Here is a 13724-nt window from a genome sequence, read left to right as displayed (position 1 = left end):
TATACATGGACCCTGAACAATGAGTAGACACTAGGTCCTACCCAAGAAGTTTTAGCTCGAGCTAAGTGAGTGAAGATCAAAGAAGGGCTCTCCTGAACTTTGAATCTGACCCAGTTGTAATTCAGGATGTATTTAGTAAGTGTGTGACCTGATCCGTATGTACCTACCCAAAGACCAAAATTCCAGTAAATTTTCTTAAACACAATGAAGAAATTGCCTAGACTTATGAAATATTTGGGTGGAAAGTAAGGTATTTGAAGGGATGATTAAAAATTCCGAAGTTTTGGGTGTATCTTGGGTGTAAAATTAGTTGTCATCACTATTTGCTGTTGGAAACACCAACAATACAGCAGAGGAAACCGTGGAAGAAAACATTCGGGAAGGAGTTCAAGCAGCACAGCGTTGGGCTAGCAAACTGTAAGAACTTCCCAGAACAGATGATCTCTAGATATAGTCCACAGTGACTTGTTTGTTTTCAAAAGAATTTGGCGAAATGAGGATCATGAAGGTTGTGCCTGGGCCATACACGCCAACAGATAATGCTGGTCAAACTATTTCAATCTGTGCACACTCCAGTGATACTGCCGTCCATAAGCAAGATCCAATCTACTAGTCCTCAACTATAATTTTACAAGTTTACTAAATCATCTTTAAACCCCTCTTATTAATACATTTCTACCCATAGCTGCTACTTTTAGTACAAAAAGCTAGCAACTCAAAGATTCTTAAATATTAAAAGTAGCCGGAATCACCATCTTGCCACAGAATTTGTCCATCAGTGAAAAAGACAACAAACAAGCAATTTAGAAACGACAAACTGAGTAAGAAACGAAAGGGGAAAAAAATAATGCAAATTTATACTTGAAGTGCACTTGTGATTCCTGTAAGTGCAGATTAAAATAAATAATTTATTGTGCATACGTAGAGAGGCTATTAATAGTTGCACTGGGAAATACATGACATTGTTTCCATATATAGGCGTATAAAAAGAGTCAACTTTTTTATTTTAAGGATTAATCAATAGCGATGAGCAACTGGTACAAAGGTTCATATCCTTAATGAAGGAAACCAACCACCACCTGTTGAGTGTTTTGAGAAACAACTAAAACTGAAAATAAATTGATATAGTAATAAGTATATTCAAATTAGATTCAGATCTCCAATTTCCTTGTTTGTCTAACAGAAAAATTTAGGATGTAAAAAAAGAGCCTCGAGATTAGTATACTATTTAGCCTTTAAAAACAGAGATCAAAACAGTGTTTGTAAATAAAAAGTGTGTATTTTTAAAACCATAATCCTTTGCACTTATTCTGCAAACTTCCTAGAAATAAACTCACCATCTACCTCCTTCAAAGCATGATATTACACTTTTCAAAGTTCACAGGAGAAAGACAAGTGGTAAATGTAAAAAAAAAAAAAAAAAACCCAAACCCCAGAACAAAACAAAAAAACAACCAACCCCAAAACCAAAAGAAAACCTTTATTCCCTACTCCAATAGCACATGAAGTATGCTAAAATTACGCCAAGAATGTACACTTCTCAAACAGAACAAAGTAATTAAAATATAAATAATTCAGAAATATTCTTGACTAGGGTTTCCCAAAGGGACTTCAGTTAATTGTTTATCTATTGAACAATAATGTATTTTGTTACAGGGGAGTTTTTTATCCCTCTACAAGCCCTACATCCCACCTGTTAAAAGGATGTTATGTTCTTCCATAAACAGGTTTTTGGAGCCCTTGTTCCAGCTACAGTCTAACAAGTCTTCAATTAAATTAGATCTCCATGATCATTAGTAATTTGCACTCCAAATTTCCAGTAATTAAGTTAAAGTTCTCCTCAATTTGAGCAGTCTCAGCAGCATCTTTGTCCCTGGACTTAGGGGTTTCAGAATACAGAGTCATCTTCTTCAGTCTGCTTCCGAGACAGCTAAGAGTTCAATAGTGTGGATGCTGGAAGCTGGTCACATTGCCTATGCATTTAAGCATTCAGCTTTAAATCCCTCCAAAAGCCACAGGTGATACTCCTTCTGTCTCTCTTGTCATCCAGAGTTAATTATACTTTTGAACTAAAAGTATCCTGTCACCTAGCCAGCTAGACGTGTCACCTGGCACAAAGGTCGCTGTGAAATAAGCAGTCTTCCAAGGAGGCAACCGTGCACTCAGTGACCCTGAAGGTCATTGTGAATGCAGAGCAAGAGCATGTTCTGCAAGCCAAGTTGCTCTGCTCCTGTGCTGACACGTTTTGCTGCTGGGATGCAACGAAGGTTTGAGACGGATCCTCATACCGGAGAGATGAGCAGCCTCAGCAACGTTCCACTTGAAAATGGAGATAATGCCAAGATGGACACAACTGGGCAGAACGCCTAATAGCTGAGTAAGAGAAGTGAGGTAGGATTTTTTTCTTTAAGAAAAGCACCTCCCCAAATGCCAAACTCAAACTCTACTTTTAAACTGAGAAGTGACTTAAAACACAGGATACTCCAGCTTTATTTGATGACAACCTATTACAAGTCTCTTGTTAGAGCTGAATATTCTTTCAAAAAATTCTTTTCCCCATTTGGATAAACTCCCTCCCAGGTTGAGCCTCACATCCATTAGGACATAAGTGTTCTGTCCCCTCAACCTGAAAATTAAGTATGTCAAAAGAAACAACGGTTGGAGGCGGGGGCCAGGTGCTTTCCTTCGCAGTGCTCAAGCAGGCAGGGTGCAAAGGCAGAAGAAATCATTCATGTTCTCTACGCCAAGAAACCATCGATGGATTTTGCACAGCCACTTCCTTTACTCTCCCTCCCAGAGTCATTTAACATAAAATATCTTAAGAGTGGAAATCCTCTGAAGCCGATAATGACTAAACCACTCCTGCTGGCAAAACAGAGAACAGGCCTCACTGCTTTAAAATCTAAGAGAAAAGAATGGGCAGCCAGTTACTGATTCTCAGTTCCTTTTTTTAATTCTTGGTAGCGTTTTGACTGCTGGTTAAAAGAGAGGAGCCGACCTTTGTTGGGTGGTCCCAGGACTGGCCCGCTCGGCAGAGCATCCTCCTCTCCCTTGCGCCCCAGCAGCCTGCCGGTGACCTACTTCTTTGCCCCAGCAGCAGCAAAGGGTAGCAGGCACCCGGTGCTGCTCCTAACAACCTGCTTCTGGCCTGTGTAGAAAGCAATTAGAGGCAGTGGTGCGTCCTTTTTTGCAATGGGAAAATACATGTTTAGGAGCCAGACTGGAGATTTCTGAAACATTTCAGCATGTAATGAAACTGAAGCCATTTTTACTACAATAACCTATCACGGACCACAAATTAGATACTACTGCTTAAAAGAAAAAAAAAAAAAAAGAAAAAGGAACCCACATATATAGCTTTCCTACTGCAGTGGCCTAATGACTCAACCTCACTTTGATTGCTGGCTCAAAGACTATCTATTTACACAGATGAATTCAAAATGCCAGCCTTCAATTTCTGTACTCCTGGGAAATGTTTTAAGTATAGTTGCTGAAAATAATGGGTAGCGGTCTGAGCATGTCTTTTAATAATACACAGAGCCTATTCTGGCTGATGTGGTGAAAGAGAGTAGTAATGTTGTTTATGAAAACCCATAGGGGCCCTGCACTTTTTCCCCAGGTCAATTCTTAACTAAATCATCGGTGAAGCAGGTGTCTTGCCAAACTGCATTTACCACCCAAACTCCCACTTGAATAAAACATCTAAATTGCTGAAAGATGGAAATGGTACTGCTGAATAGAGGAGAGTACCATGAAGCTGAACATATCAGAGAATCTGCTTAAGTTGTGTAAACTGACTGACTTACAATTCAAAATGAGATTCTTAAATCGCCACCTCTTAGAAGAAAAAGGTAACGCTAAAATCCTGGGCATTAGTAACTCCCAAAGACTTGCTCCTAAGAGCACAGTACAGATGCACTGCATTATACCATGTATTCACCACAGAGAATATCGAATAGGGCAAGAATTCAGATTGCCGACTTCTGGTAGGAATTGTTATAGAAAGGTAAGTGGAGCCTTAAACTACAGCATGCTTAACAGCTGATGAGTACTCATGCACAATATTATTTACACTTCACATTGACTTGCTACTAGCACACACTCAACCTGCCTTTAGAAAAAAAAAAAAAAGACCATATCAAAACTCATAGTAAAACTGTATATTTTTTCCTAAAACTATTAGCATTCCTTTTTATATGGTCTTGAAATTTAGTAACCATTTCAACAGACAATAATAGACAATTAAACAATAAGAAAACCTGTTTGACAAGTATAGTAAAAAACGCTTAGCTATTTAATATAAGCATACTCATTTCAAATATAAAACCAAGATTTTCATCTTATGTATGATTTAAAAAAATACCATAATCCAGAAAGACTAAATGTTTGTTAATTTTTCATTTCATTTTGAAGAGCTGGAAATACAGATTTGGAACTATTAGGTTTCTTAGTGTAATTTTCTAAATAATCTTTTAAGGGAAAAAGAAAGAAAAGAAGAAAAAAAAAAAAAGTTGTTTTTTTGAGCTAACTGCCAAGGTCCCTGAAGCTCTCTATAGTAATTCCTGAACTACAGTAGTCTTTGATTTTAAGAACAATGTTAATCAATTGCAAACTTCCCTTCCCCCCTGAAGTCATTCATAAAACCAGATGTGACGGCTTGTCTGGATTACTGGAACTACATGGACTATTTCCTCCTGCCCAGAAGCAAATGTGATTGTGGTCAAGATCTCAGCACTTACCCAACGTCAAGAACAAAAAAAAACCTTGGAGGCTTAATAGATTTTGGCATTAGTTTGCTGTGCTAATATGTCGCAAATCAGGATTTAAATTTAATCTAAGTCACAGCTCTCTGCTTTGTAACAAGAGGCCGTTTAAGGCACAAATATCCACAGTGCATTGCATTATATGTGGATGAATTCAAGTAGGACACTGATTAAATGAGGTTCAATTCCTGTGCACAAACAGTGAGGCTGCATCTGTAAGAGATGAAACAGACAAAAACAACAAAAAAGCGTTCTTTAAAATAGGGATGTCCAACCTACACTCCTCAATCAGCTGGTCCCCTCTGCCCCTCTCTCCCAGTTTCAGCTGTCGCCCCGATGAACACTTCAGGAGGAATGTTTGCTTTTAATCATGCGATAGCCGCTGGGCTGCAGCACTCAGTCCTACCACACCTGTATGAGAAGCTGCGTGGCCTCCCTCAGCCAGAACATCGCACCTAACAGGTAATAAAATTCCCTGGGGATTCCTTGCTAACATCTAGGCTTCCAGCCACAACTAATCCCTGATTAGGCCAGCACTCACTAACACAAAGAGCACGCTCCCCAAAAGGCGCTCCAACAGCAGCACAGACTCGCTTACAGACCTGGAAGCTGTGTCCGTGCAGTGCTGTGCCAACATCGGTTTAGAAAGGGGCATAAGAGAGAGATTTCCTCGCCATGGAAGGGGAGGAAAACATTTTAAGAAATGCTGCCTTCAGCTGCTTCTCATTGCAACAGCTCCTGATGGTTTTATGCTAGGAGAATGACCTGCAAGGAGGCTTGCAAAGAAATATGACATTAAAAGAAAATCCCCACAATCGCCTTTCTCATGATGGCGAGGACTCGACGGAGGCTGTGGCACAGTACAAGCAGTGAGCACCTCAATCCGAGATCAGCAGATGGCTACGGTATCCAAGAAGCATGACTAGATATTCTGGCAACAGGCGTGGTACAGACACTTCAGCAGTTTCCGAACTTTTATCTATAACTTCAAGTTTCTGCTCCCAGCCAAAAAATTCCAGCGGAGCCCAGCACAGTGGAAACAAACCTTACCCTCTCTAGTTTCAGATGTGCAAAAGAAACAGTACAAATCCCCGTTACGATGAACGGGGCCTGCTGTCACAACGTTTATATACATGTGCCCAGGAACAAGATCAGCATATGAAATTATGCCTATAAGGATGCCACTCCTCCATTCTCTATGAGACCTTGCTGTCTTAGCTTTAATTTAGCTTCTAATTTTTAAGTGCATGTGAAGTACCAATGATTATCAGTGGTGCTACAGCTACTGAGTTAGTATAACAAGATAAAGAAGCAGAATACATACTCAGAAGAAAACGGCATTTTACGTAATTAATATGGTTTCAAGCAGACCACACACAGTAGTAGAAGCTCTATTAAATGCCAAAATATAAACGAGCTCTTTCAAGATGCAGGGAAAAAGATTTTATGAACTGTTAATACCATACTGCATGCTGGAAGTATCTCCAATAATGATCCATCATAGAACTGTGCCAAGAAGACTGAAGTAATTCCCCTTAAAACGTAGCCTCACTTAGATGCAAGCAGTAGAAGCACTGAAATGATAATTTCTCATCTAATTCCTGTAACATTTTCATAGCATGTATTCATAAGGCGATAAATACACACACTCCTGTTTAAAAGATGAGGAAAACCAGGTTAAATGGCAGTTCAGTAAATGAAAGAGAAGCAAGTTCAAAGCAGCACAATATATTTTAAGAAAAGAAGTCCCTTAGTCACAGATTCTGAACTGGAGCTGTACACATTCAACGTACTGGACTGGGCAGCAAAAATGGACACACACGTGTGTCATATCTCCTATTGCCAACACAGGAATTCCACGCACAAACTGCTTTTGCATTTTCCAAATTTGATCTGGAAAATTTAGTCTTCTTTTGAGACATACTTTGGGGAAAAATTCTTAAGATCCCATTACACAAATAAAAATGTGAAGACTGGTAAATAGCAGAGAAATTACTATTTTTGTGTGTTTGACAGTTTGAGGCTGCTTTGAAAAAAAAAAAAAAAACCCTTAAATTTTAAAATTGACAGTAAAAAAAAGCATTGAAAAAGATTGATTTTGGTGGGTTTTGGGGTTGTTTTGTTTGTTATTTTAAACACTTTCAAATAAACATGGAGTTATTGTTTTCTTCATGGGAACATCTGTAACTTTCTGTACCATGTAAATATATAAACAACTTCATCCTAATGGCCTACAATTATTTCTTGAATATACACTGTATATACTTTTAAAATAAAGTGTATATTTTAATATTCTTGCCAAGTACTACATATGGGTATGCATGGTAGCCATTTCTTCTAGAAATTAATACACTCATTTTGAATTACTGCTAGAGACTGAAACAAGGTTTTTTGAGACAAATTCTTATCACTAGGCTTTTCTCAGTTTGACTTCATTGATTTCTCGGTAGTTACGTTAAGCTCAAGTTTGGTGCAAGCAGTTGTTTTACTGCTCTGAAATGCTTGAAGTCCAGCATAACTTACTGAAGAAACGGAACTATTTAAGATAAAGCTAAGGTCATGTAAATGTTGTGTGGAGAATTTGCCTCTAAGTACTAGTAATACAGAAACTAGTAGCCAGTAAAATGTCCACAAGAGAGAAACACTCTCCTCCTTCCCCAAATAAAACACAACTAGTAAGGTATCTGTTGAAGTGTGTGTTAAAGCAAACACCTAAAATAAAGCATTTCTGCTGCTACAGAAAGTTAGTATAATTTTCGTATATGTCACCCCAATATAAATACTTTTATTGGGTTTTTTCATATAAAATATTTACCGAATTTTGCCTAACATTCAGAGCAGAATAATATTACACATACAGCTCAAGATGTTGGAAAAAATACTACTACTCTATTATCCAAGCTACAGGATATGATATTTAATTTGGTAGAGGAGACTTCCAAAGGTAAAAAGGTCAGTCAACAGACATGAGTCACAGTCATGCTTTACGACTTTGACAACTCCTCCTCAAACACAACACACACTGTACAAAGGTGATACTTTGTCGGGCATGCATCCAAAAAATATACTTACCTTAATGCAAAATTAACATTGCAACTATACATTTTCAATGGCTGTAATGTTAACGTTAAGATAAACGTGTGGTTAAACTTCTGCTCGTGAAGACCCCATGAGCCCCAAGTAACCCAAACCCCAATTATTAATACTTAATGACAGACAGGTCCACTCCCATTTGTAAGGTGGTTTTCTACTACGATAAAAATTAATTAGATAATAGATACTATTACCTAATTAAAAGGTATTATTATCTATCTCAGATCATGCAACAGATTGACCATTCTGCTCATCCACAAATTACAGTATCAGCTATTGCCACATCTGTAAGTGGTGGTACTTAAAGTGTTACACGTTCTAACTAAACTACAGAAGAAGAATGCTAAAACGCCCTACTACAAAAACAAGTCAGTACAATCTGGGACTTCTCTGTTCTTTCAGTGCAGGTTAAAAAGTCTTAAATCACTGAAATGATGTAAAAGAAATCCTCAGCTAGTAAACAGGAATTTCTCAATAACACATACAAGTGTCAGGACACTGTTAAAGAACAATATACTAACTTCTTTAATCTGAAAAGCACAAAGTGATCCATGTATGAGAATCTCCATTTCTGGGATGGATAATTAAGATTTGGGAAAAAAAAAAAACAAACCACAACTCTTTGTTTCTGGCAATTCCAGCTTTCAGCACAGACAACTGATATGTTAGTCTATTTAACTTTACTGTATTTTACAGGGGCTATTTTTAGCTATTGCAAAACTAATGGAAGAGCTGAGAGTCTACATTCCACTCTAATTAAGCCATCGTCTTTAACAGCCAACTATTTTGTACATTATAAATGCAGCAATACATATCAGAGATAATACTAACATCTGTTTTATGAGGCAACAGGCCAAGTAGCTAAATACTAGATCTTCGTGAAGGAACCAGATTTTTTTTTGCTTTCTAGGACTGTGTGAGAGTGCCTTCACCACAGCTTATGGGTTCCCCAGCTTGGTAGCCGAATCTGTTATTACAGGAAAGAGATGTATGTTTGTATTCATACCAAGGAACTATGTCTTTATACTCAAGGATTGAGAACTCTTTCACAGTAGTTTTGGCTATTATATCTGAAGTTACTTAAGATCACACCCTACACTCCAACCAGCTGGAAATGCTGCTCCTGTTTTCATCTCCATCAGTAAAAGAAGAATGGAAAAGCCCCTTTAAATACTTTCCTCATCTTTACAGGTGATCAGTCAAAAAGATCACTTTTCACTATCGGGGATAAGTTATTGCCACACCCAAAATTCCGCTTGCAGAGATGCAGGCATCTCATTCCATGCCTTTCCAGTAAAGTTTATGGATGAACACAGAGTTATTTATAGAAGCATTACTTCACATCCCCATTTGTCTGAGACTTCTACAGAGCATCACTGATGTATGCTGTGATACATTTGAAAAGTGTTTTTGCAACCCTTCTTTCTCTGACCCTTAAAATATGGTAGGAAATTTCTCACTGGCTCTTAATGTCCATTTTCTATTTAAGAATTCCCTAGGTATTAGAGAAGTCATGAAGGAACAGAAATCTCTCCGAACCTACAACACAAGCAAAAAGAAAATTTCCTGACTTAACTGCTTTATATGCAATAGCAATGAAAAAGAGGCAAGTAATTTCGTTTACTGATTATGTGGACTACAAAAAATTCTTAATACACTTATATTTCAAAACACAAATCTGCTAGAAGTTTTGGTTTTAAAAACTTTCTACATTTTCTTAGTTTTTAGGAGCTCTGATCCTCTACCAATCTGCAGTACAGTAATCCAACTCTACCTTCTTACGACCCAAAATGAACCTCTCACATTTATATGAAGCTGACAGTGAGAAGTGTTGAATAAAACCCTAGGATTTTAGCTGAAGGATTTCTTAATGTTCATTTAGCAAGTTTTACTCTTTATGATTGCTCTCAGTACCATCTCCCAAGTAAGCTGTTTCCCATTTTGCATATATACTTGTGTAGGACTCTCTTCCATCTAGGTGTTGTTACAAGCACAGTTTCAATATCAGCTAAATTGAAAATAGGAAGTGTCAGTTTCCAAATAACCAATGCACCAATGAGACCTGTAACATAACAGAAATAAAGCAGCATAAACCAACAGCTTTTCAATGCATCATGTATAGATGTGCCTATAAAAGTAAATCTTAAAGGATATGCTACAAACCCAAGTTTACATAATATTGGCAAAAAGTTCTCACCTTACAACTGCATTAAACTAGGGGAATGATATGTTGCTTTTTATACCGCTGAGTATTCAGAAAGCCCACAACGAGGCATACTTGTTAGTGATTTCAATGCCCTTCCTTTTTCAGAGTGGGTAAGATTACACATGCATTCTATGTGTTTTCCAGCACCAATCACGTGAATGGAATCTTGAATGTGGTATTTAACCTCTGTTTATCCTAAATTGATCCATTTTTTATTATTAAAAGCCTCACCCTATTTTACAGGGCTTATATACACCGTAGTTTTCACACACACTTAAAAGTTTAAAAAACATTCTGGGAATATTTGTTGCCAATAGTCCGGTGTAACTGATTTTGATATGCTTATAACTTTCAAGACATTCTTCCTCAAGGCTACAAGTTTTGCACTTTATTCCACTTCAGAAGCATTTTAGTTAGCAGCCTGAAAAAAACCTTTAGTTAGTAATTGAAACAGTAGCATGAAAAATATGTTAAACAGAAGTAGAATATTCTGCTTTATTAATAACTGAGAGCTACAAAAAATACTCTAGATATGACATTTAGCAAAACCTTCATGAAGAAGTCCTTTAAGCTAAAGAAAGAAATTACTGCAGTCAGAAGCTATTTAAGGTTGAAGTTTAACCTGTTGCATTCCCAAGAGTATCTACTATGTATTCTTCTATAATGAGCTATCTAATCTAAAGCATGTCATCTTTAGGAGACAAAAATATGCAAACTAACTTTTGACTGAAAAAATACCACCAGGAAGACTTCTTCTACTTGATCAAAGAGACCGGCATGTTCTGACAGAAACTTAAATTTCAGGAGGTCATGGCTATTTCCCAGCTGTATTTGAAAGGGGGAGGGAGGGGGCGGTTTGTGGGTGGGGGGTGTGTGTGGGCGTGCTCTCTCATTCTATTAAAGATGTTGAGAGTCACAGGAAAAAATTTAAAAGCAGTCTATGTAATAAAAAAAGAAATTAAACTACACAAAAATAAAGTACAGTCTCAATCTGTCTACATCATCTTCCAAAATAAGATGCTATATTTAGCTCAGGCTAGCATCCTCTCAACTGTACACTTCTCTGACCTCTCTGAGCATTACTGATTTCTTTTGCACACCCTCCACACTGTTTTACCTAGCCAGGACACAATGAACTGGCATTATCAGAAAGGTTCTCGGGTACAGCCAATCCTTCTGCCTAGACACAGGTTCTCCCCATCTTCTGAAGATGCCACAACCACCACCAGCCCTTCCCTTCTCCTTTCGCTAACCCTGAGGGAGCAAGTGGCATCTCTGATCATTCCCGGTGTAGGCCACCGAAATGCTCATTGCTGCCATAACTCAAATTTGCAGCAATTCTCAGTAGATGTACTTGACTATTTACTAAGCTTCAAGTATATTCATTGTGATAAAGAAACACTTGAATACTTCAGGACATTAGACAGCTTATTTTAAAGCAGTGGAAAAATTCATAAAAGCAATTAGACACATCTGACATTTTCAATATATAGGGTTAGCAAAGTGCAAGACAAAAATTAGTGAAGAAAATCTGCAGAAAATATTACACGCTAGATGGAAATCAAGAAGAAAATAATTCAACTGCATAATTTAGAAAATGTATGTGAATAAATTCAGAATATGGATGCCTGTAGTTAAGTTTTAAAAATCTGTTTACTTGAAGTACTGTATAAACCTTAAATTGACAGTAAATTAATTCAAGTAAATGCAACAGACGGGAAGGCAGACAAATCCTAAAGAAATGAAATGTTACTTTTGTGAGTCCATAAAACGGTATTGCCTGTTACAGAAAGGAAAGAGTTATAAAAATGGGAGACCACTTGCAGAACTTGCATCTCCCTTGCCTTTCTTTCATACCCAAGGTCATCTGGTTCAAGAATCAAACTGGAGTTAAAGAAACCAATTCCCACATGCACGGCAGCTGCTGCCCTGACTGTGTCACTGAGTTACTCCCATCAAAAAGAAACACTTCAAAAAAAGAACACTTTAATATTAGCGCTGGCTGCTAACCTGAAAAATAGAAGATGATACTGAATACTCCTCTATGGCAGACCAACCTTCTTTTTCCTCCTGCACTTGAGAAACTTCTAAGGATTTTTTTAAAAATTCTGTTAGAATTAAAAAAATTAAAGCTTGGGAACATATTCACTCACTCTCTTGTACAGAATGCTAATACAGGTGAACACCAATTGCTAAAGCATTAAATTAACAATCATAAATTGTTTCTGCATTTTGCAGTATGTTACAACAAAAGGCAGAATTCAAGAATGGAGTTTGCCCCCCCCCCCGCCCAAATTAGCTGCTGCTGAATGCCATGTACTTTGCCATAGATACTAATTTTATTTGAAAAGTGCACATACAAAATGAAAAGGAAAAAAGTCAGATTTAGATATTACTTTGTGAGGTGGCTTATGTGATGAGGAATCATATTTGAACGAACCTGATAAAAATGGTTAAAACTGATTACATTTTTCTCTTAACTGACAAATACTTAGTTTGACTCAGACTAACTGGTATGAATAAAGAAGTAGATAACAATTAAAAAACCCTCTGAAATAAATTATTTTGTTCTAATGTTAAAGTACTGCCTGTTTTAAATTTCAAAATGTCATGTTCCCATCTCTTCAGGAGAGGAGAGACTGAAGACACAAATCCTAGCAACTTGAAGAAAAATCATTAAATAATGGGTTAAGTTTCGAGAGCAAAATTTAAGTAATCTTCCTGAGGATCTCTAATTATACAGATATTATAACTTGCAAATGGTAACTTTTAACATCCAGTTATTCTCAGCCTAAAACACCAGCTTCATATGAGCTTATAAATAAGCAGTAAACAAACTCAAATATTGAAGAAAACATGCTTCCATTAAAGGAGATTGCCGAGTCCTAAATGGGCAGCAGTTCAAGAATGCTACACTAGTAGTCAGGCATGTACGATTTACAGTACTTTTACTTTTCTACTGCTGCCACTAAGTTTAGAACATGTCCTACAAAAAGGCCTTGCTGCTTTTAAAATGTTCTGTAGATCTGTAGTATGCTTATTTTGGTACTTTTCAACACAAGTCTTTGAAAACCTGCCTTCAGTGTGTCTTCTATAACCTTTTGCTAGAATCTAGTTTACTGTATTCTGTCTCCCCACCCCATTATGCCCACGTAGTTCCCCATGTGCCCTGGACAGGTTGTCAGCAGCATACATCCTTACAACTTTAGAGATCAATAATGCACTTTTGTCTTTTATTTTTAAGAAAAGCTGACACTTCCTTGTCATCATTTGTCTTACAATTTTAGCCTACACGACTTGAGAATTAGGGAAGAAATAATCTTGTCATGTCATATGCAGATCCGTCTATAAAGGGAACATCCTCTTAAAACTCATTCCACTTAATTGTTTTGCAAAGTCTTCCCATACAAACAAACACATGAAGTAGAAAAGCAGTGGATGGTTTTCCATATTATGCTTGTAAAAAAGCAACAGGCCACACAGTTAATCTGCATTCCTCCTAAATTCTCAACAAAAGTTTTGGAGCCTTTTAGACTTACGTTACTTAAAAACCCAGGTGATAAGATAATATGCATCACAATGATGAAAGAGCAATTTCAATCTCATATCTAATAACCAAAGTGACATAAACCGTGTAACTCCTAAAAATCTAACATAAAAGG

At 37.2% G+C, this 13724-nt stretch overlaps 1 protein-coding gene across 6 annotated transcripts in view; it reads right to left on the bottom strand.

The window, feature by feature from the left end:
* The window catches only part of PKN2 (protein kinase N2), a 60594-nt gene that overhangs the window by 36618 nt on the left and 10252 nt on the right, over positions 1–13724 (bottom strand). The window lies entirely within an intron of this gene.

Source organism: Nipponia nippon, unplaced genomic scaffold (assembly GCF_047370975.1).
Source record: "Nipponia nippon isolate SJK-2023a ecotype South Korea unplaced genomic scaffold, ASM4737097v1 scaffold_5, whole genome shotgun sequence".
NCBI classification, from domain to species: Eukaryota; Metazoa; Chordata; class Aves; order Pelecaniformes; family Threskiornithidae; genus Nipponia; species Nipponia nippon.
Note: the sequence above shows the minus strand (reverse complement) of the source record. Positions and strands in the feature narration are given on the sequence as shown.